We start from the raw sequence: 23,975 nt of genomic DNA on the forward strand, positions 1-23,975 counted from the left end.
TGTCCCTATACCGCGCCCCCCCTGCAATGGCTCTACGGGCCCCACACTTTGGGAACCTCTGATTTAGGTGATCATACCTGGTGAGAAGAGAAGCGTTTTTCTAGACCCACTGGGTGAAAGCAAAAAGAACATCAGTTCAGTTCAGTTCAATTCAATAAAACTTTATTGATCCCGAAGGTTGGCCCCAAAGGAAACTGGGTTAAGGCTGCCGACCTTAGGCAGCGCCATCTTACCCTTCCGACCATACATAGATTACACAAACATCACATGGGGAAGACAGGTCAGAGAGGTATAACAATGGAAAATGCACAACATGAGGAAAGATGAGGAGAAAAAAGAACTCCCCCCAGACTGAGCTCCACCAGGGAGATCAGTTTGATGATGATTTTTATTTTTGTTTGTTGTTGTTTTTTTTGTTTGTTTGTTTTTTCCTGTTTTCAAACACTGCCAGACATTACAAGATAAAGTAGTCTCTGCATATTTGTAAACACAATGTAAATACAGTAGCACAAAAACATTGACAACTCAGACATTGAAATTTAAAGTTAACATAAAACTGTAGTAGTTGCAGTGATCTTTAGAATAACCTATCTTATGAATCCTCGTCTGGCATTTCGGAGTTGATGTATGTTGCCAAAAATATAAATACACAAGCCAGTCAGACAATCAATTTTTGAAAATACATTTGAAAAAAAAAAATGGATTTCCATGAATGTTACTTAACTGTATTTAACAGTCTTGCTTACATATCACAAATCTGTCAATTAAAAATATCAACTTTTTTTTTTGCAGCACTGCATCTTCGGTGTATACATTATTTCAAAAATTAGTTATGTAATTAATGTGTAATTACTTAATGTGTAAGTTATGCCTCATTTAATCTAAAACACAATTGTTATTTTCTTGTTCTCAAATGTCATCTTTTCTTTCAACGTTTGCAGTATTTTAACATGTTATATAACAGTTGATGCTTTACATCTTAATGTTATTATTTGGTAGTTAATTTCATGTCTTAAGGCACTAATTTATATCTTGTTATACTTTCAGCTGCTTCATGTGGAGGTCAACACATTCGATCATCTGCCTATATCTCACCTTATCCCTACATCTTTCTCTGTCACACCAACCCTCTGCATGTCCTGCATAATTACATCTTGTGTTAACAAGCAGTTTTTTAGGTTTAACTGATAAAAGTGCACAGTGACTGTATATGCGTATGCCAGATCAGACGATGTCTGAACATTTAGCATATAGCCTATAGCTCTGTCAGGGGCTCTGTCTATGACCCAGCATTTTGAATTAATTTTGTATTTTTGATTTCTGATTTCTTGAGTCTTTTGTTGGTAATCTCAGTTCAGAATTAATAGTGTTATGTTACTTTAGGCTTTAATCTATGTCACCTTGTGTAAGCCAGTTCTTGTCCTCTGAGTCAGTATATGTATTTCTTTGTCCGTGTGTTTCATGTTGTTAAGCCTCCCTTGTTGGTTCATGTCCTGTATCATAGTTTAATAACAGTTTTCATAATTAGTTTCCCAGTTTAGTTGTCGCTCCCGTTCCGTCTTTGCTGGAGGTTTGTTCATGTTTACCAGCCTCAATAAAACCGCTTGCTTTTGGTTGTAGTCTCCGCTCCATCTCCTCCAGTGTCTGCATTTAGAATCAGAATCAGGTCCTCCTTGTCGCTCAACACAAGCACTTAATATGAATGTCAAAAAGTTAATAGAATGCAATTTTTGGAAAAGCAAATGTTACTTCAAATAATGACTGCATTGTTACATATTTTATTCCCTAGTGGTGTGCGATACTGCATATTTTGGTATTGATCTGATACCAAGTAAATACGGGCCTGTATCGCCAATACCGATACTGATACTTTCAATAAATAAGGTGGATGCGTCATTGAATTGCTAAGTCTGAATAAATTTTCATGACCTTAAGTGTTTTTTGTGATGTTTCCTCTTTTATTATTAAATAGTTAAAACCCAGGACATAATTAAGACAAAGTTTATAATTAAACAGAAAATGCTTTATTATTGTGCGCGGCCGTGGTCTGCGATGCCGCTGCAGGTGAAATGGACTCACCTGCACAGGATCTATAATCACACCTCGCCAGCTTAAAACCTTTGCTCTGTTTGTGTTGTTGTTGTTTTTTTGGTGGTGATGTGTAGGGCTGGCAGCGGGAGAGCTGCAGCCTTTGAATGTACTGTTACAGCAACCGTGTGATTATTTTAAGGGTGGACAGCGCGCGGGAAGGACTGGTTCGGGTGAGCCGGAGGCTGGCACGCCAACGGGACCTGCCGAGCTGGAGACGGAGGTCGAGGTCCACGGAGGTCCTGCCACGATCGATCCGCCCACCACTATTATTCGCAGTTTGCAGAGTGCATCTTGGATGATGTGCCAGTAGAGTTCAATAACTCAGCTTCAAGCATTGTAACCCTTAGACAAGAGATTGCAATTTGGCTTCTTGGGAATACAGGTATCATTACAAATATAAATTAAATGGTAAACTACAAACTTTTAGCTTAAACGTGTTTGTAATATTTGTATAGTCAGGGGTGCACATAAGTGTTCTGCATGTGCGCATTCGCTGTTGAAATAAAAGACACACACCAAATAAGTTGCAACGCGCGTTTGCGTACATAAGATTTTCTGGAGGAGGACAGACATTTGTTTAGAACTCTTAAAGATGTCAAAGAAGCAAGCTCCTTTAAGCAATTACTTTGGTGTTCCTCCACCTCGGAAGAAATGTCAGAAGGAGTCCGAACGGCAAAAGAAGCGCGTATTCTCAGAAAAGTGGTTGCAGGAGGTGAGCTGGCTTCAAACAAATGATGAACGCACAGAGATGTGGTGCTGAATATGCCGTGAAAATCCCACTCTAGTGGACAAAAACAGTGCCTTTTATATGTACGCAAACGCGTGTTGCAACTTCTTATCTGGTGCGCGTCTTTTATTTTGTGCACCCCTGTGTATAGTATTGCTATAGTCTTATTATTAAGTCATGCAAACAGAGTTAATGATTACTAAAAGTAAATCATTTGCCTCTTGTTGTTGAAGATGACCTGACTGACCTGTGCCATTATTGTAGGATAATGTCACACGGTTAGCATATTTTCAACCCCGTAACATCAATTGCCTCCGCCCCTTCCTCACTCCTCATGTCACTGCCATTCTCGCCCATAATCTCGTTATCTCTCGAATTGACTACTGTAATTCACTATTATTTGGCCTTACACAAAAATCCATCAACAAGCTCCAACGTGTCCAGAACTCTGCTGAACGTATTATTACTAGGACTTACTCTACCCACCACATCTCCCCAATCCTGAAGCAGCTTCACTGGCTCCCGGTTTTGCATTCATTTTAAAATAATCCTTTATACATTTAAGGCTATTTATTCTCTCTCTCTCTCCAACAAACCTTTTTGATTTAGTACAGATGAGCTTCCCATCCCGGTGCATCTTCATCTTCTCTTTCTGTCTCTCTCTGTTCCTTCCACTCGTCTTATTACAATGGGGGGCAGGGCTTTTAGTTGCTCTGCCCCTCGACTTTGGAATTCCTTATTCCTTACCTCAGAAACATTACTTCATTCCCTCTTTTTAAGTCCACCCTCATATTCATGTGTGTGTGTGTGTGTGTGTGTGTGTGTGTGTGTGTGTGTGTGTGTGTGTGTGTGTGTGTGTGTGTGTGTGTGTACACATGAACACACACACACACACACACACACACACACACACACGCTGTACAGTCTCGTTGGATGTTCTGAAAGACGCTATTTTTAAATAAATTTATTATAAAATTTATTATTATTATTATTATTATTATTATTATTATTAGGAACCACGATGGTGACACTCACTGGCTAAATGCTTATGTTTTACATTTCTCTCTTAGTGTCAGCTGAAAAAAGGTGAAAAAATAAATCAATCATGTAACAAAATGCAATTTAAAAAATTTCACAGACCATGTAAACACTTCACATGACTTAGTGTAGTTGTAAGGTATGGTGGACTGCTTTATAATACAAGTATTTTGCAACCTTTTACTTATTTGTAAAACCATTTTAACATAATACTTGTGTTTCTTTGTTTGTGTAATTCAGATTGGCTGTGACATTTGCCCACGCTGGTACCACAGGAACTGTGCCAAGAAGCCCCGCATGAGCAAAAAAAGACCCATTTGTTTTTGAAGCATGCCGGACAGAGGGTTAGGGTCTCTGGGGTTTTTTTCTAGGGTTTGTAATTGCTTTGTGTTTTGTATCCTTTTAGCCAAAATTAATTCGTTTTTTATTTATTTATTCATTTATGTGTGTGTTGCTTTGTGTGTTTCAATAAACATTCCCAAGTTCAGCTTTGATTGCAATTGGTTCGGTTCATTAAAGTTCTTGTCTTTAAATTTACTTTGTATGTTTTAGGTACTGCACTCTCAAAGACTGAATGAACCAGCACTGCAGCCATGTTTCATTGTGAGCATCACAGGGAAGGTTGAAGCTGCCCACTGCACCTATATGGCCACAGTCACAGAGATCTGCACCCATGTCGCTGCTCTTCTCTTTAAAGTAGAAGCAACAGTACGGATCCGTGGAACAAGGACTATTACAGATGAACCTGCATACTGGGTTTTGCCAGGTAATATGACCAAGATACAGCCAGAGGTTGGCCATAAGATAGACTTCTCTTCAGCTGCCCCAAAAAAGGCTCTCGATCAAAACATAAACAGACCATCTCTAGTGAAAGGCAAAAGAAGTCGTCCTCAAAAAAGATGCTACACTGGAGGAGTTGTCACTGCCATTGCATACACTGCTGGAACACAGTAAAACTGTGGGTTTGTCAGGAATGGAAATATCACACTAAATACACTGTACATGTGTATAACATACCAGAGACATTACCCCAGTCTCTGGCATGTTTACACAACGAAGGCACACAGTCCTTTGGCCTTACAGATCTGCAGCTGCACTGTGTAAAGTATCTAAATGCTGCAACAGTGACTGAAGAGCAGGAAGAAGCAATTGAAGGACACAAGACTTCAGCACAAGAGCCCTGATTGGTTTCGATGGTGTTCAGGGAGAATCATAGCTTCAGTGATGCATGCTGCATTTGCCACAAGCTTGGAAACACCAGCCCAAAGTGTTGTTAATCGTGTGTGCTACCCTGAAAACTCTGTCTGTTGCACAAACAAGACGGGGAGTGGAGCATGAAGAGGACGCACGAAAGGCCTACACCCCCAAAACATTGCAGCACATCACTACAAACTGCAGGTTTGATTGTGCGGTTTTATTGTGAAGACCAGTTTTCTTGAACTTGGAGCATCTCCGGACGGACTCAATGTGTGACTGCTGTGGGAAGGGGTGCCTAGAGATTAAGTGTCCTTTGAAATACAGAATGGACAGCATTAAGCAGGCATTGGATGCACAGGATAAAGACTTCTGCATGGAGTCAGCTCAAAATGGACTTCACCTAAAGAGGGCGCACCCCTACTACTCACAGGTGCAACACAAATCTCTGTGACCAGCTCCAATCACTGTGACCTCGTTGTATGGACCTAAAGAGATATGGCTGTGGTACGCATCTTCCCTGATGTGGATTTCTGGGAACCACGTTTGAAGAAAGCACAAGAGTTCTTCAAAAAAAAAAAAAAAAAAAAAGTAGTGGGAAAATATTTCACCAAGCATAGTTCTGTTGTGAATAACCCATAAATCTTTATGCAGGGGGTCTAAATTTATGCCTGAAGTGCATTGCCATGCAAATAATTTGCATTTACTGAATATGTACTTACAAAGTACCACTGTTCAAAAGTTGAAGAAACAAACAAATTTGCCTTTTAAAATAAATAAATAAATAAATAAATAAAACCACTTTGTAACTAATGTGATTTTCTATAATGTAGAATCAATGTTATTTATAGTTTACAATGACAAAATCTTTACATAAAATCATGACAGCATTTACATGATATCACCCACTTCTAACATTCTGTAATTTACTGTATCTTTTGAAAAATTATCACCACACACACACACACACACACACACACACACACACACAGCACAAGACTTAAGTATTTAACAAGAGCAAGTTTCATTTTTCGCTGGTTTTACTACCACACTGGGGCAAATGTTCACCAACACACAGCAAACCTTCACCATCTTATCCAGAAGGGTCACCTCTTCACCCTCACATGAAAGAAGTAATCTGATTGGTATGGTGGCATGTAGCATTTTGTACTTGTTACGCAAACTACCTATAACTCGCTTGACATGAATTCTTACATGGGCAATAGCTCTCATGTCTTCAATGTCCTTGGCATTAAGTTGACAGAAGCCTTTTGTAAACGCAGGGATCTTAACCTCTGCACACATCATTCCCACAGCATCTCTGATGTCAAAGCCTCTGTCAGCCAAAACTAAATCCCCTGGTAACAGCCTGTTAAGAATGCCACATTTCTCTGTGATATGTTTATCTGATACACGCCCCCCACTCATGGAAATGAATGAAATTGAACCTTGTGGTGTAATCCCGATGAGGTATTTCTTGGTGTGTGTACCCTTATAGTGAGAGTATGTTTGTGCACATGCTTTTAAATTTGATGGTCTTTCAGTACGAATTTCAAAACAGCCAACAATGATGGCTACTCGTTTCCCAAAAGTTTCAATAAATTGAGGAGGCATTGCAGCTTGTAGACAGTGCCTCTCAGGCCAGTGCACCAGGGCTCCTAAGCGGGCATACAAAACATCAATGGTATCAGCAAAGACTGAATTTGAGCGTATGCTACTGTAAATGCTTTTTAATCCCTAAAAAGGCAACTGACGGTTAACATTTCAGTGGAAAATGTTTTCAAAAGGAATCCTGGATGATTATCACAAAAAAGTTTCATTCCTACAAAACTCCACTGATGGTTAATCAGGTATTGTATGCATGCTACAGTCAGTGTAAACAGGTTCTTCACAGCATCTTTTGGAAATAATGCAAAATGTGCTTTGTACCCCAGAAATAATTTTGGATAAGAGTACCCGTTAAAAATACCCTCAACCTTTTAAACGTCAAAAGAAAAAACCCATTCCATGCGTGCTAGACGAGGTAAGACTAGCTTGTTAAAGATTATTTTTCCTTGTAACATTGTATAGACTTGTTACCTTCCCTAAACACACTTAAAATGTCCGTTTGTAACTAATGCATTTCACAAATAAACCAAATCACTAAGTATTTGGATTTGTGGATTACAACAGCGTAATTTATGTGACTCTCAGCAGATTGCTTCCCTGATTGGACATCATGAAATGGACATCTAAGGTGGACTGACAAACAAACAGGACACCTTTATTATACTCCAAATCTGTATCTCTGACTGGTGAAAATACACTCAGGCACTATGGAGTCTCCATGTCCAGTTCTGATAATATATCTAAAAGAATCATGATTGCTGCCTCCTGCCTTAGTGGCTGGTACGAATATGTAGCTGGTGCTGGTGACTCATCTTCCAGACTACAAAAAAAAAAATAAAGAAAAATGATTAAACTGATGGAACCATTAAACTAGCCGAGGGTGTCAGTTATGAAACATTTAGCCTCACTGATGGTGTACAAATGTTTCCTTGCAATTCATGTGCCCATGTGCACATGACTGTAGAGGAACGCCATCATCACTACAGCAACTGTGACAAAGTTGAAAATCTGAACAAAGTGCTTGCGAATGAGATGCAAGAGCGAGTATACCATGTGCATTGAGGAGGAGGAGGACACAAAAGATTTGTCTGCTGTTGTTAAGGGATCCCAGATCAGGGGTCTGTTTCAGAAAGCCGGTTTAGAAAACTCAGAGTTAAAAATGATACTCAGGGTTGAGTAACCCCGAACTGTCCAACTCGGAATATTCGGTTTCAGAAAGGCTGATAACAATTAGTTCAATCAACGCGGAGTTGCTCTAACCCCAAGTTAAGCGCGTGCATGAGGATACATAAAGCCCTGATTAGTGGAGCACAGATTAAGCGAGTCACCCACTGGGAAAGAAGGCGCGGTCAATGTATTTTACAGCGCTTGAGGCCGAAATTCTGATGGCAGCATATGCCGATAACATGCAAATTTTGCGGAAAAAAAGTAACACAGCCTCAGCTGCAAAAGAAAGGGAGCATGCATGGCAAAACATAGCCGACAGAGTCAATGCGTGAGTGTTAATTTAAACATTGATCTAGGGATTTCCACCCATTTAACACGTTATTTTATTATATTTCATTTTATTTTTTATTTTATACATTTTATTTTGTGATGTGAGTGCAGGTGCAACCCAACAGGCCCCAAACGTTCCTGGCAGCAAGTAAAAATGAAATATAAAAATATAGTCCAAACAGGTAAGGTGTAATTGTATTATGAGCCATAGTGCTTGGTCTGTTTGTCCTATGTAAATCAATTGCAGTTAGAGGCTACATTCATTTTCTTTCTGTAAGCACTTATTGAAATTATCTGAGCACATTACAAGTACATATTTGCTTACTCTGTATGCTCAAATGTGACCCGTTATAGCCAACAGAAAAAAAGCGGAGGCCCGAAAAACAGGTGGGGGTCCTCCACCACCACCACTCACAGAGGCTGAGCAGTTGGCCCTCAGCCAAAACAGTGGGCGCCCTGTGGCTGAAGGCATCTCTGCGGGGACATCCTCTGAGCCAATAACCCCGCAAGACACAAGTGCCTACATAAGAGGTAAATTCAAAATAATACATGATGTGCATACATCCTTTCTTCACAGTCACCTTTGCAGTGCTACTCATTCATTTGATAAACTCTTTACCATAATGAATTATTTTGTAGTGAAGTTATTTTCCTACTGATTTTGCCTTCCCTCAGTCTTGGTTGTCTTTGAGAGCATAATGACAATGAAGTGTAAGGTGATTGGTATATGTTTGTTAATTGCCATTTGGTCCCTTGTAAGTTATAAGTGACCTGTATAAACCTCATATTCTATCAGTTGATGGTGATGGTGTACTGCATCTGGTGCAGCCTCCTGTTGAGCCAGACCAACATGCAGTTGTGAGTACTCTTAATACTCCACAGATTATATGAGTTTACAGTAGAACAGCAATGTTGTTAATGTCTTTACTACAGGAAAATAATGAAGAAACATTGACAGCTGTTACAGAGGAGGAAGCAACAGAGACACTTTATGAGGTTTACATCTTACAATGGAAAATATAACAAATGAATAAAATGTGGTACTATAATAAAACCATGGACTTTCTATTTCTCTAACAGAGTGATGATGGAAATGCAGAGGAAGAGGGTCCAGCCACTTCTCCAACAAACCTTTCCTCAGTAAGATGTTCAGCACTGATTTACAACCAACCTAAGTAGGCATGTACTATGAATGTCAATGCTATTTTCTGTGTTTCAATAGCTCCCTGTAAAGCAGCTGTACAAGACCTATTTGATCAAGAAAATAAAATAAAAAATGCGACTTGGAAATGGAACACTTCAAGCAGCAGATCCAAAAGACCAAGACTGAGATTTTACTGCTGGAACATCAGTTAAGGGTGGGTGAAGTGGTCAGAGATGGACGAATTATTTCAGTGTTTGAACAACATAATAATATACTTATTAATACTTTGTGTACAGGAAATACAGGCGACCAATAAAGCCAGTTGAACAAAAAATCTGTTTATTCTTCTTTCAACATGTTGAGGTGATGGGTCACAGGAAATGATTGTGACATATGGTGTCTCTGACTGCTCTTCCATCTTGTATGTCCGTGGGAGGGTCAGGATGTTCATGGTTTGGATCACTGCTGATGTTTGGTTCAGAAGGACAGTGTTCTCCTCTAATTGTGGCAATGTTGTGAAGAATCACACATGCCACAATAATGTCACATGCCCTTTCTGGGGTGACCCTGAGTCTTTGAAGGCACTGGAACCGGGCCTTAAGCATTCCGATAGTCATTTCAACTCTGGCTCTTGTCCTGCAATGAGCCAGATTATATCGCTGCTGTGGGCCTGGTTCAGGGTCAGGGTAAGGGGTAAGCAACTAGGGTAAACATGGATACCCCCTATCACCAAGCAAGTAGCCAGTGAACTCTAAGACAGAAGGATACACTTCAGTTCAAATGTCCCTGTAGCAATTGGTCTTTATATATTTTAAAGTATTTTCAACTCACCATGTCCAAATTTTGTGCTCAGTGTACATTCACGAAAAATTCGTGAGTCATGAACAGAGCCTGGCCACTTGGCTTCCACATTTGTGATAATGTTGGCAGCATCACATATGATATTCACAGTGCAGAGAACACAAATTAGCATCCATTACCATAATGAAATAATGTGTTAGTTTGAAATGCTACAGGGAACTATGTACCTGTACATTAATGCTGTGGAAAGACTTCCTGTTCACATAGTCTCCTTCATTTACTGAAGGAGCAATGATTGGAATGTGAGTGCCATCTATACAGCCAATCACGCCTGGGAACCCTGAAAATAAATGTAAAATTTAAGTAGTAGTTCAAGTATCACCACATCATGAATTAAGTTTTGTTCATCCTGATACCTGCAATTTTGTGGAATCCCTCTTTGATATATCTTGTGGGTCTATGACCGGGGAACACCACAAACGAGTACAGGAGACGTTTCAGTGCAACTGTAACATTCCTGACTGCCCGACAGACGGTAGCCTTGGAAACGTGCTCAGCGTCAATATTATACAGAAAGCTCCCGTTTGCAAAAAAACGAAGTGCAATACAAATAATATGTACAGAACTGAGAGAATGTCCGCGATGTGTCACATGAGCAATATAAGGCCTGAGGATGTTATTCAAATAAATTATAGATTGTGCTGAAAAACGGTAACGTTCACACAGAAAATCATCAGGAAATGATAAGCTGTCCAAACGCGCTCTAATCACTCTCTCCCGGCGGAGAGCTCTGCGGAGAATTTGGGCTTCAACATCTACTGGCTCTTCAAGGAAGGGGCACGCCATGTCTGACACTTCCTACAGTCAGGTTTCCGACAAAGAGGCGGAGAAAGTCAGGGTTAGTTGAAGTAAACCTGCTAGGGGGCAGGTTAGCTTCACGGAGTGTGTCGTCATAGTGACTCACTCAGAATTAATCTAAACTCGCTTTGTGAAACCGAAGACCCAGAGTTTTCGTTAACTCAGGGTATACTTACTCAGAGTTTGCACTAAACCGGCTTTCTGAAACAGGGCCCAGGATGATGGTTTCATGTAATGTTTGACTATGTTATAAAAGACAAAATTCTATTCTTCTGCTTTTATATACAGGAGTATATTACCTAAATGTCACCTATCATACCCATCTGAAACCAGTTGTTTGAGTTTTATTGAAGTTCTTTTCTTTCAGCTACATTACATGATTTACGCTAACCTTTTTTATTTCGCAATCTGTTCTGTGTATGCTCTGTCTGAATTAAGTTATGTGCTTATTTGCCACATATGCACACAGTCTCTTTCATGTATCATAAGAAGTGGAGTGTAGTTGGGACCGAAATACAAGGCCGCAGAGAGGCCAAAAAGAAGGCAAAAAGCATAAACCCAGCCATAAACTGTTCAGACTACTACCATCAGGAAGGAGGTTCTGCAGCATCCGGTCCCGTACCAGCAGACTGAGAGACAGCTTTTTCCATCAGGCCATCAGACTGCTGAACACTTCATAGACACCTCACCCTCACTACTGGAACTTCAACATTATGCACTCCATACTGTATATAAATACCACTGTTTTGCACATACCAACCTCTGTATATTTTATATATCTTATTTTATTGTTTACTTTATTTCATTTGTAAAACATGTATATACATACTATATACACACTCAAACACACACACGTAGAAAAAACATATTTAGTATACACATTCAGTAATGTATATACCTTTACATATTGTACATATATTTATTACTTTTTAGATTAGCCATTTTTATATTTTGCTTGTTTTACATTATTGTATTTTGCACAACTCTGTTGCTTGTGAAGCTCGCACACAAGAATTTCACTCACATGTACTGTACCAGTGTACCTGCGCATGTGATGTGACAATAAAAGTGATTTGATTTGATTAAACTTAGCAGGGGACAAGGAAGACCAGAATCTTAGCCATCAAATTGATATAAACTAAAGCAACACGACCAGACAGTGTACACAGTGTGACAAGACAAAGAAGCGATACAAACTGAGGCTTTAAATACATGCAGGAGATAATCAGGGAGAGTGGAAACATAAGGTAACAAGTCACAGCTGAAAGTAATTATGACAAAGGAAGCAGGACCAACAGCAAGGCGCAAGAGACACTGAATTATAATCATAAACATGGAGACAGCAATTTTACAAGAACATACAAAGTGGTAAAGAGGAGGCAAGAATAAACTAAAACAAAATGAATCAAATATTAATATACTCCAAGAAAGACAAAGTCCCAATAAAAAACAGTAAAACTTGTTAAAAGCTACCTTTCAATATATTCACTTTCTAAAAAGCACAATGACCAGATAAAGCATGTGGCAGTGTTGATATTTAACACAGACCACCAAAAAATGTTTCTGATGAATCAACTTAACATATTTGTTTAGAAGGACAATGTAAATTACTTTATTTTCAACTATAAAGCCAACCTAGACTTTAACCTTTTAAAAGGCCACTAATCTGGTTTATGACTTTGGACTTTCACAACCATTTTTAACAAAACAAATACTATTATTTTTAATTTTATTATTATTATTGTTATTATTATTACTATGATCATTTAAAGTGTTATTAAACAGAAATGTTGGTTAAATATAAATGCGGTTTGTTTATGGATAGATTTGACATTAATAGATGCCACCGATGTTCAAAAGCTGCTACAAAGCATTAAAATTAATACAGGGGTTAAGAATATACAGTTCATATTAGAGCTGGACAATATGGCCGAAAATATCTATCTATCTATCTATCTATCTATCTATCTATCTATATCTCGATATATAGATCTATCGATATATAGATATGTATAATCTCAAAATGACTGAACATACTCGCATATGTCTGTGAAGGTTCTCAGTCATCCAGGTCATCGTAGTCAAAGGAGTTTGCAAAGAAAAGCGTCTGGACTTCTTTAAGTTGCTTGAAGACGTTTCACCTCTCACGCGAGAAGCTTCTTCAGTTCTAAGGTCAAATGGCCGAGAGTCCCAGATTTAAACCCAGTGGGAGTATCCCCCCAAAGAGGGACAAAAGGACCCCCTGATGATCCTCTAATCACCTGAGCCAAGGTGTGAAAGCGGGTGTGGGTCCCAATCAGCCAGGGTTTCAGGTGAGCTCATTGTGAAACCTGGCCCCACCTTGTCATGCGAATTCTTGAGGTCAGATGGCCCAGGATGTGAGTGGGCGTTAAGGCGTCTGGGGAGGGAACTCAAAACTGGATTATAAATGGCAGACAGTTGGTGTCGTAGACAGTTGGTGTCGTTGGTGTCCTTTTGTCCCTCTTTGGGGGGATACTCCCACTGGGTTTAAATCTGGGACTCTCGGCCATTTGACCTTAGAACTGAAGAAGCTTCTCGGATGAGAGGTGAAACGTCTTCAAGCAACTTAAAGAAGTCCAGACGCTTTTCTTTGCAAGCTCCTTTGAATACTCGCATACCAGATACATTGCAGATGAATAAACACACTTCAAAAAAGCACAGAATGCCATTTTAAGAACATTTATTGTGCAAAACATTAAAAAAAATTAAATTACAAAACTTTAACTTTTTCCAAACAATGTAACACAAAATTATTAAATAACAAATATACATGAAGATAAATGCACGAACATTTTTGAATAAAATCCAAGTAAAATATCAGTAAAACACAAAATTCTAAATGGTTTAAAATAAAGTGAAAAATGTAAATAAATAAACATTACAATTCTCCCTGCTGTCCTGATTACTTGTTTGTATTGCACAAAAATAAAGCTGCACATATTTGAATTGAAAACCCTTCAAGTTTAACAGGTTCCTTTTCTGTTAAATATAGCACAACAAATTTCAAACTTGCGATATGTAATACAAATACAAACACAACATCAGTGTTTATGGTCCTTGTGTGCAGTGATTAAACTTTCTTGCACATCAGAGGTTGTGACTGAACTTCTGCTGTTGCTTTTGTCAAGATGAACTCTCTTCGGTCATCAGCTATATATGATGATCTGAAGCGTTGGCCGACAAAGGAGGCCATTTCCAGGAGGTCAACAGTTGCAGGGTCTGAGTACTTCTCATTTAAATACTTGAGGATGGCTCTCTTCATGTCCTTCGTCAGGTCTGTGTCTTCATCAGCGTTATTTAAAAAGTGGTGCACAGGTTTGACAAACAACACACTCACATACTCTTCTCCCGACACAGCATCTGTGAACTCCATCACGGGAGGAGTGTCTTGTTCACAGATTCCAACACGTCAATGTCCTGCCAAGTTGGTACCAGGTTTTTCTGTCTGCTTTCAGGACCTGAAAGTAGAGGGGGCATGTGCATCCGAAGCCTCGAGAAATGAACCTTTTCATGAAGCGACTAGATCAGTGGTTCCCAAACTTTTTTTGCTGGGCCCCCCTTGTTCGCGCCCCCCCACCCCCGCGCGTGCACACGCACAAACACATCCTTCAACCACACACACCCATATTTTGCTCCATTGCGGTTTATTTCACACCTCAAACATTTATTAAACAATTAAGCAAATACAAATAATCTGCAATAAATTACAGGTAGTAAGAAAATAAACTACCAACTCTTTTACGCTCCGTCCGCACCTACACGGGTATTTTTGTACACGCAGCTGTTTAGGCCACATGTAAACAGCGTATCGAATCACCGAGAACGGAGATTTTTTAAAACTCCTTTTTTTTTTTGCGTTTATGTGTGGACAAGGAATACAGAGTTTGTCACGCAATGTCAAAGGTATGTGCCTTTTTTCACGTCACGCTGTGCGCCACGTTATTGTTTACATGAGATGAATTGAATGGCAGATAGAGACAAAATACTGTTAATCTGACTCTGCAGGTTTTACACGCTTAAATATACAGGCAGTTACTGTCCCTGCATTTAGAAAGGCAGAGGCATCACGGTGTAATTATTTTACATGTAGTTGTTTTTTTTCCTGTGTAATAATGTTCAACATTGCTAACAATACATTTTTCAAAAAATACCTCTGCAAAATGGGTTCAAAAACATAAACAACTGTGGGATACTGTTTGTCCGTGATTTGAACAGCCCAGCGCTGCTCCCGACGCAGGGAAAACTAATTCTGCAGGGAGACCTACCTCAGCACTTGTGCAGGTGAAGCCAAAGGGAAGATATGCTTCACCATACTTTCTAGTATTTGGCTTAGAATGAAGTTGGTTTGGAAACATATTCAGCGATGCTTCATCTCCTGCTTTGCGTTTGTGTGGGCGCCCCGTGCTAGCAGTGTCCAAGCGTTGTTGTTTTTTTTTTGTTTTTGTTTTTTCCCCTTTTCATGCCGCACCCCCCCTGCAATAGCTCTGCGCCCCCCCCCCCCCCCCTAGGGGGCAGGCCCCACACTTTGGGAACGTCTGGACTAGATGGACAACTTCAAGGCTTAATCTGGCTATCAATACTGATGGGTTAAGGGCCTTAACGGATGAGGAGGGAAAAGATGTCAGTGGCCTCAACCTGAAAAACCATTTCTGTTTTGGGGTTGTCTGATTGTTCCCCTGTGGCAGAAGTAATGGATGTGGAGACAAAATAGGTTGTTTGTACAGGCACATTTTTACAACCAATATGTATGTTGTCAAATTAAGCGGATCCTAACAGGCCTCCAAGCAAGGTTGAATAATAATAACAAAGATTGCCAAATTAATTATTGCTTTTGCTTTACCACAGAAAGGTACTGATAACTATCAGTGGAATACTTTGATTTTGAAGAAAAAAAACAGATTGGACAAGACACTGAAGAGTCAATAACAGATGTACTATAAGAGCTTATCCTTCACCCAAATGAACGTACAAAGTCTATCACCACTGTCTGCATCTCTCAGGCAGGTAAGAATTCATTTAAATACTACAGATATACTCCAGAAACTCCATGTCCCCTTCTCTTCATAAAGTTGGGAGATTCATGATCGCTACCGCCTTCTGTAGTGTGATAAATATGCATATGGTGCAGTGATGACTACGTTTTAAACAAAAAAAGAAAAAAAAGAGGAGAAGCCACTGGTGGAACCATTAAGGTGAACATATTTCACTTCAGTGATGAAGAGAAATATTTCTCTTCATCACTGAAGCGACATGAAGAGGGACCAAGGCCACTGTGCTGAAGTTGGAAGTCTGAACCGCTTATTAAAAAAGTGAGTTGGAATAAAGCCAAAGAGCGAGCATGACAAGCATCAGTGTGGACTGAGGAGAACAAGGAAAAAAGAAAATGATGTTTAAAGAAAAAGCTCTCTGAAGAAATTAAATTTGACTGAAAGGGCAAGAAGTTTTCCATTTATACTGAGTGTAGTGCTTACTGCTGTACTGACAGAAATGTAAGCTGTCACGTGTACGTGATTGTACGTGAACTCTGGTTTTGCTGCACTTAACTTGTACCCCTTCCCGTTGTAAATGCCACCTTTTTTTAAAAAAAGGAGGGAGAATGGCAAGTACTGTTGAACAACACAAAGACTGGACAACATGGAAAAAACAGCCACATTCCAGAAAGAACAAAGTCTCCAGCATTTTGACGCAGAAACACAATACCTATGCTACAGAAAGGATCAACATGGCGGGCGATCTGATATCCTCGTGTGGATATTATTCCCACATCATCATAATTAATGTTGCTCCAGGTTCAACATTGCAAGTGACCAGTCATATTGTTGTGATGTCATAGTTTTGTGACTTCGAAAAAGAAATGCCTTAAAAAAAATCTGCTTCACTTGCGAGATCTCTACTAGATATAGCAATTTTAATTCTCTACCCTTAATAAGATCGCACATTTTAGGATACTTTCTTTAATAAACAGTAAGCATTATACATATTTTCTTTGGAAAAGTGGAATTTCATGTATAAATTTATCGTTTGGCCTGCTGTTTGTTTGCTAGTGATAAGCTACTTGACGACAACATTAGCTAACCAGTGTTCTCTATACAGAGAATTTAATGTCAATGTATTATGATCTAGTATGAATGTTCAGCTAACTATGGCTGTCATAAAAAAGTGGTCAGGAAAAATTGCAGTAGCTTCCCTGATCATTTTACTAGCATAAGTAAAGAGAAAAGGATCTAAATAACCTAGCCTAATGGTTGTATGCTGAATTAATGAATAAAAATATCAGCCGTAAACATAATAAACTGACCCATAGGTGTGGAAATTGACTTGAATTGTCTGTGGAGATTAACAGTAATTAAAAAATAATAATAATAATAATTAATTAAAAGCTAAATTTGTCCTGGGCCATATATAAAGTATAGCCCAGAGGCACCATATGAAAATTTAGGCATTTCTTTTGGCCCGAGTTTGTTCAAATTTAATATTTAAATTGTATTGGGGGGAAAAACCAAAACAAGTTAATGTGAATTAATTAATATCTACTAATTAAAATAATTTTATTTTTCCACCAGAAATGGACAATATCATTAGAAGAACTGCCATGAATGATGAAAAATAGGGAACTGGAAAAGATGCACTACTTTGTGTTTATGTGTCAAAACACCAGGAGGACTCAGTGTTGTGTTGAAAAAAATGAACTCATTAACCCTCCATTATAAATGTTTCAATGTATATCAGGTGAAGACAAGAAAAGAGACTATTACAATTTAACTGCATCAGAGCTACAAAAAAGTCAAAACACCTACAGAGCAGTGTGGGGTTTAAGGCCTATGTTTTATTTAAAATAATAAAATTTTGGAAAGCCCACACAGTCATTGTGCAGCGTGTCATATGATAAGCATTATGGCCATGATCCTTCTGACCCAAAAGATGCACATTCCAACAGTATGTGTGTCGGCCCTGTTGAGTCCTACTGCAACTGTTCATAAGTGGAGTTCTTTGCAAGCATCTAGTGCAGGCATGTCCAAAGTCCGGCCCGTCACATTTCAAGTGGCCCACAGCTTCAGTCTAATTATGTATAATTTATGGCTCACTTTCTAAGTCTGAATAAATAAATCATGACTTTAAAGGTGTAATTCCTTTTTTCACCACATGGTGGCAGCACGTTTTTTCTGCTACTTGCACCTCTGCTGCGAGCCCGCCCTTCTCTGCTCGTTTCTGCCATGGCGGCTGTACAAAAAAAAGAGAAAGGTTGATGGTGAGGGCCGCCACTTTCAGGAGCGGTGGGAATTGCAGTATTTTTTTACTGAAATTCGAGGCAATTGTGTTTACCCGATTTGTAAAGAGACTGTTGCCTTGTTTAAGGATTTTAACATTAGGAGACACTACGAGTCTAAACATGCTGCAACATATATAACAAGCTAACAGGGAGTGAGCGCGCTGAAAAAGTGAAGCAACTCCAAGCTGCTCTGGCTTCGCAACAGCGATTTTTCATGCGGGCCTGTGAGACACATGAAAATATCACGAAAGCCAGCTACGAAGTGGCTATGTTAATAGCTAAACATGGCAAACCTTTCACTGAAGGTACGTTTGTCAAAGACTGTGTCATGAAAATGGTGGAGAACATTTGCCCCGAGAAGAAGCAAGAATTTCTGAACGTTTGCTTGGCACACAACACTGTGGCATGAAGAGTTGAGGATATATCGTCAGACATTCACAGACAGCTGCGGGACAGAGGAGTGGATTTTGATTATTTCTCATTAGCCTGCGATGAAAGCACCGATGCATCTGACACCGCGCAACTGCTGATTTTTTTACGAGGAGTCGACGACAAGATGAACGTGACAGAGGAGCTGCTGGATCTCAAAAGCCTTAAGGGTCAAACCAGAGGAATGGATTTATTCATTTCTGTTTGTGAAACTGTTGATGATATGAAGCTACCATGGAGTAAAGTTTCTGGGATCATTACTGATGGTGCACCTTCCATGGCTTGTGAGCGAAGCGGATTGTCCGCAATAAAGTCAGCGAAGAAGCAGGTAACGCTGTTAAACTTCACTGTATCATTCATCAGCAGGCTCTCTGTGCCAAACATCTCAAATTTGATGATGTTATGAAACCAGTAGCAAAGACAATCAACTGTATTCGCTCTAAAGCTCTGTACCACTGACAGTTTCAGCAGTTTCTGCATGACATCCAGGCTGAAACCAACCAAGATGGCGCCTCGTCGCGAGCTCCCCCAAGCAACAGCTGTTTTTTGTGTTTAATTTTACTTTTTCTTTATTTTTTCACGAGTAGCACATGTCTCCTTGTGTACGACCGACAAACCTTACTGGACATAAAAGATGGACTTTCTCATCACTTTCCGGAGTTCAAGTTTTGCAACACGGACCCTCCGTTTGCAGACCCCCCATTCATCTCACCTGAGACGCCTTTGTTCTGGGCCCGTGGAGGCCGCAAACGCCGACGCAGAGGGAGAAGATCTGGCATTCTGGTTCGACTGAGACGGCGCACTAACAGACCACCGTTACCCAGTTTATTACTGGCTAATGTGCAGTCTCTGGAGAACAAGCTGTGCGAGCTTCGGGCACGGATCTCATTCCAGCGAGAGATGCGGGACTGCTGCGTGATCTGCCTCACAGAAACCTGGCTATCGGACAAGGTACCGGACTCCGCAATACAACTACCGGGGTTCTCTGTGCACCGCGCGGACAGGTCACAGGAGCTTACTGGGAAAAGCAGAGGCGGTGGTGTATGTTTCATGATCAACAACAGCTGGTGTGATTATGCGAACGTGCACCCGGTCAAATCTTTCTGCTCACCGGACCTGGAGTACCTGATGATTAAGTGCCGGCCATTCTGGCTACCGAGGGAATTCACAGCAGTGATTATTACGGCGGTTTACATTCCCCCACAAGCCGACACTGACCGAGCACTCAGGGAACTGTACAGCGCGATCAGCAGTGAGGAAACCGCACACCCAGAGGCGGCGTTTATCACGACCGGGGACTTTAATAAGGGTAACCTGAAGAAAGTCTAAGAAAAACTACACCAACACATCCATTTCAGCACTCGTGGAAACCGGCTTCTTGACCACTGCTACACCTCTTTCCGGGATGCATACAAAGCCCTCCCCCGCGCCCCATTCGGCCAATCAGATCACCGCTCCATCCTGCTCCTGCCCGCCTACAGGCAGAAGCTGAAACAGGAAGCTCCAACCCTGAGGGCGGTGCACCGTTGGTCGGACCAATCGGAGTCTACGCTGCGGGACTGTTTTGATCACGCGGACTGGGAAATGTTTCACGTGGCTGCTAAAGACATTGATGAGTACACAGACTCAGTCTGCGGATTTATCAGAAAATGCGTGGAAGATGTCGTCCCATCCAGAACAGTTAAATCCTTCCCAAATCAAAAACCCTGGATTAACGGAGATGTTCGCACAGCACTGGCGGCACGGAGCACCGCTTTTGCCTCCGCGAACACATCGGACTACAAACACGCACATTACCAACTCCGGAAGACGATCAAAGCAGCCAAACGTGAGTACAGGGACAAGGTGGAGCAACATTTTGACAACCCTCGGAGTATGTGGCAGGGACTAAACACGATCACAGACTTTAGAGGGAAAACCAGCACACCGCAGACCACGGCCTCTCTGTGTGAGGATCTGAACGTATTCTACGCCAGATTCGACACAGCGAACACCATGAGACCGGACAGTGTGCGCACCGCGGATGACGTCAGTGCGCACACTGTGTCTGAGGAGGATGTGCGGAAGTGCTTCAGGAGGGTGAACGCGCGCAAAGCTACTGGTCCGGACGGGATTCCCGGCCGCGTCCTCAAGTCATGCGCGGCTCAGCTGGCTGGAGTGTTTACACACATCTTCAACCTTTCCCTCTCTCTGTCTGTAGTCCCAGCCTGCTTCAAAATGGCCACCATCGTCCCTGTACCCAAATCCTCCACCATCTCCTCATTGAACGACTGGCGACCTGTAGCCCTGACCCCCATCGTGAGCAAATGCTTCGAGAAGCTGGTCAGGGACTTCATCTGCTCTGCACTACCCGACTCACTGGACCCTCTACAGTTCGCATACCGCCACAACAGGTCCACTGATGATGCCATAGCCCTGACACTCCATGCTGCCCTGTCACACCTGGAGAAGAGAGACACGTATGTGAGAATGCTGTTTGTAGATTACAGCTCAGCATTCAACACCATCGTTCCCTCGAAGCTGGACAGGAAACTGCAGGATCTAGGACTGAGCAGCTCCCTCGGCAGCTGGATCCTTAACTTCCTGTCTGACAGACGCCAAGTGGTCAGACTGGGCAGCACCACCTCATCCCCCATCACACTGAACACTGGTGCTCCACAGGGGTGTGTACTGAGCCCTCTCCTGTACTCACTCTACACCTACGACTGCACGGCCACTAGAAACTCCAACATCATTGTGAAGTTTGCGGACGACACTACAGTGGTGGGTCTTATTACCAACGGTGATGAGACGGCCTACAGGGAGGAGGTCAGCGCCCTGACCCACTGGTGTCAAGACAACCATCTCACCCTCAACGTCGCAAAGACAAAGGAGTTGATAGTGGACTTCCGGAGGTGCAGAGGAGTACACACCCCCATCACCATCAACGGCGCCGCTGTGGAGAGAGTGAGCAGCTTCCGCTTCCTTGGTGTACATCTGGCTGAGGATCTTACGTGGTCAGTACACATAAACAAAACAGTGAAGAAGGCGCAGCAGCGCCTCTTCTTTCTCAGGAGACTGAAAAGATTCGGCATGAGCCCCCGCATCCTCAGGACCTTCTATCGCTGTGCCATTGAGAGCATCCTCACTGGATGCATCACCACCTGGTACGGCAACAGCACCGCTCACAACCGCAAAGCTCTCCAGAGAGTAGTGCGGTGTGCTGAACGGATAATTGGAGGTGAGCTTCCCTCCCTCCAAGACATCTACAGGAAGCGGTGCCCGAGGAAAGCGGGGAGGATCATCAAGGACTCCAGTCACCCCAGCCATAAACTGTTCAGACTACTTCCATCAGGAAGGAGGTTCTGCAGCATCCGGTCCCGTACCAGCAGACTGAGAGACAGCTTTTTCCATCAGGCCATCAGACTGCTGAACACGTCATAGACACCTCACCCTCACTACTGGAACTTCAACATTATGCACTCCATACTGTATATAAATACCACTGTTTTGCACATACCAACCTCTGTATATTTTATATATCTTATTTTATTGTTTACTTTATTTCATTTGTAAAACATGTATATACATACTATATACACACTCAAACACACACACGTAGAAAAACATATTTAGTATACACATTCAGTAATGTATATACCTTTACATATTGTACATATATTTATTACTTTTTAGATTAGCCATTTTTATATTTTGCTTGTTTTACATTATTGTATTTTGCACAACTCTGTTGCTTGTGAAGCTCGCACACAAGAATTTCACTCACATGTACTGTACCAGTGTACCTGCACATGTGATGTGACAATAAAAGTGATTTGATTTGATTTGAATATGGTGACGTAATTTATTATGTGAGGTGGCTAAGTCGGGGGTCTGCACTACAGCGATTTTTCTCTCTCAGAGAGGAAATCAGACAGTTTTTAGATGAGAAGGGACAACCAATGGAAAAACTGTCTGATCCTGTATGGCTGGCAAATCTGGCTTTTTTGGTTGACATTATGAAGCATCTGAATGCGCTGAATGTTAATCTTCAAGGAAAAGACGCAGTGGTGAGCCAACTATACGCTCACATCAAGGCCTTTGGAACCAAACTGCAACTTTTCCAAAGACACTTGTCCCTAACAGAGCCCTGTACCGCACACTTCCCAGCTTTGAAAGAGGTTATTGACAGTTTCCCAGTGGACATTAATGTCCAAATGAAGAGTTACGCAACAGCTATCGCGTCTCTTTCTGGAGAATTTAACAAACGCTTTCAGGACTTTGCAGCTATTGAAAAAGACATGCTGCTTTTCTCATCTCCCTTCTCCGTGGACCCTGATGATGCTCCTCCGCAGCTTCAGCTGGAGCTCATTGAGCTGCAGTGTGACGATGAGTGCCGTGGAAAACACCAGCAGTGTTCTCTTGTTGACTTTTATCGGCAGCTAGACAAAGACAGGTTTCCTGAAGTGCGATCTCTTGCTAAGAAAATGCTGAGTTTATTTGGCTCCACATATTTGTGTGAGCAAACGTTCTCTGTCATGAACTTAAACAAGAACCGATTGAGATCAAGGATGAGTGACTCCCACTTGCGTGATATTTTACGCATCTCAACCACTGCCTTCAAACCAGACCTGATTGCTTTACTAAAATCTAGATCTCAGTATCACCCCTCTCATTAGTCCAGGGATGTCCAAATTCTGTACTGGAGAGCTGCTATGCATGTTTTAGTTCTTTCTGGTTTAGCACAGTTGAATCAAATGAAGAGCAGCCCTCCAGGAGTGACATCCCTGCATAACTCATGTGTTCCTGAACAGTAAAAAGCATAAAGCACGCTAATGCAGTCCACAAAAGGAAACGTATTTGATTAAACTCTTAGGATTTGGTTTTAACTGTTGATGTTATGCTCTTAATTCATAGTTGATTGTGTTGTGTACATATTGTGTAAATTTACAAATGTGTTTATTTCTTTCGGCAAGTGAACTTCCAGTTATGCAATCTTCCAGTAGATGTGAAAAACTTTGGCTTCCTGAAAGGTCTTGTAAAAGTCAAGAGCAAAATTCACTTAAAAAAAAAAAAACTTTATTGATAACAGAACACTTTTCATTACTTATAACTCCTGTTTAAATGTTCATTAGGCAAAGATATTGCAAACTCATGGAAATTTAGGGTATCTATACAGTTTGTTCAATGTTGTCTGACTCTCCAGATATAAATGAAAGGCGGAATTGTGTCTTTAGAGTTGTAAATGCTTGCCTGAGTGTCTTTTATTTAGATATACATTTCTATTTTAAAAATAAAGGTAATTGTGACTATTAAAA

General features: G+C 41.0%; 1 long non-coding RNA gene and 1 pseudogene across 2 annotated transcripts; one reads left to right on the top strand and one right to left on the bottom strand.

Annotated features, from left to right (window-relative positions):
• Window positions 1-8,650: 8,650 nt before the first annotated feature.
• Window positions 8,651-9,425, top strand: LOC135932407 (uncharacterized). Of its 2 annotated transcripts, XR_010573517.1 has the most exons (4): window positions 8,651-8,686; window positions 8,952-9,151; window positions 9,236-9,295; window positions 9,378-9,425. It is a non-coding gene; the product is annotated as an uncharacterized LOC135932407 (long non-coding RNA). The 2 variants fall into 2 exon arrangements; XR_010573516.1 differs by lacking the exon at window positions 8,651-8,686 and having other exon boundaries at window positions 8,914-9,151.
• A 245-nt stretch (window positions 9,426-9,670) lies between these two features.
• On the bottom strand, window positions 9,671-11,041 carry LOC134615930 (putative nuclease HARBI1; annotated as a pseudogene).
• Window positions 11,042-23,975: the final 12,934 nt, after the last annotated feature.

This window comes from Pelmatolapia mariae, linkage group LG22 (genome assembly GCF_036321145.2).
Source record: "Pelmatolapia mariae isolate MD_Pm_ZW linkage group LG22, Pm_UMD_F_2, whole genome shotgun sequence".
In the NCBI taxonomy this organism is placed as follows: domain Eukaryota; kingdom Metazoa; phylum Chordata; class Actinopteri; order Cichliformes; family Cichlidae; genus Pelmatolapia; species Pelmatolapia mariae.